This window comes from Zea mays, chromosome 10 (assembly GCF_902167145.1).
Source record: "Zea mays cultivar B73 chromosome 10, Zm-B73-REFERENCE-NAM-5.0, whole genome shotgun sequence".
NCBI classification, from domain to species: Eukaryota; Viridiplantae; Streptophyta; class Magnoliopsida; order Poales; family Poaceae; genus Zea; species Zea mays.
In genome coordinates, this window is record NC_050105.1 from 42,224,448 (window position 1) to 42,225,581 (window position 1,134).

The window sequence follows — 1,134 nt, forward strand, 5'->3', positions numbered from 1 at the left end:
TCGAAGGCCCAGCTCTCACCTGGTTCACCAGGTTGCCCAGACACCGACGCCTTGGCCGAACTCTCACTCTGCAAGCAGCTGGAAAAGGAGACTCTGTGGGAGTATTACCGCAAATTTCTAACACTCAAGTCACAGCTGCCCTCAGTCGATGACCAGATCGCCATCCACTACGCCATCAGTGGCCTTCGCGCCGGCGTCCTCTATAGCCACTGCATCAGAGATCCGCCCAAGAACCTCCAGGAATTATATCAGCTATTTGAAAAATACGCCAAATCCGAAGAGCTCCACCAGCGCAAGGTTGAGTCTCAGAGAAAGCCCAAAGATGCTCCACAGTCCATCCGCACGTGGACGAGGACTCCGCAGTAAGACTCCGGTCGAGACGGCCGCAATCAACAGCAAGTGCACAACATCGCCAACCAGCACCCCGCTGCTGACGCCCCTCGCCGCCAGGAATATCCCCCCCAGGGCCGCGGAAATGGAACTCACGGTAGGGGTCGGGGGCGTGCGCAGCCGCCGCGCTGATTCTGTGGGGGATAGATATCCCCTGGGTCCACTAAAGAAGTAAAAGGCCTCACGAAAGGCCCGAGGGCCCAGTAATTCGTAAGGTCGTTCTTTCGTGGGCCTGGGGAAAGACAACCAACAAAGAAGAGAAGACGTGAGACTGGACTGGTGCAAACCCGGACGGCCCACAACGTCGAACGAATGAATCGCAACAGAGACCCGACTTTCCCGCGCTGAAGCCCCCATGCAACGGAGCCATGCGAGGATAAGTCGACGAAGGTTACGTAGGGATAAACTCAAGAGGTTCACTATCTTTTAGCTACTTGATGTTATCATATCACATGTACTGCCTCACGGCCGAGTATATAAGGCCTAGGGGGCACCCCTTCAGATCGATCGACCCGGTTTTACTTAGCCACCCACGTAAACTCTCTGTGCCCTCTATCCAGAGAGCCCTCTTGTAACCACACTCATATACTCACCAGGACGTAGGGTGTTACGCACTTCTAAGCGGCCCGAACTTGCAAATCTTGTCCATTGTCCCTCGTGCGATCGACATGAACCATTTTGCTACAGTCGTCGACACCGTCCTACTCCTAAAAACACCTTGAGGGGCAACCCCAGGTGTGCGGT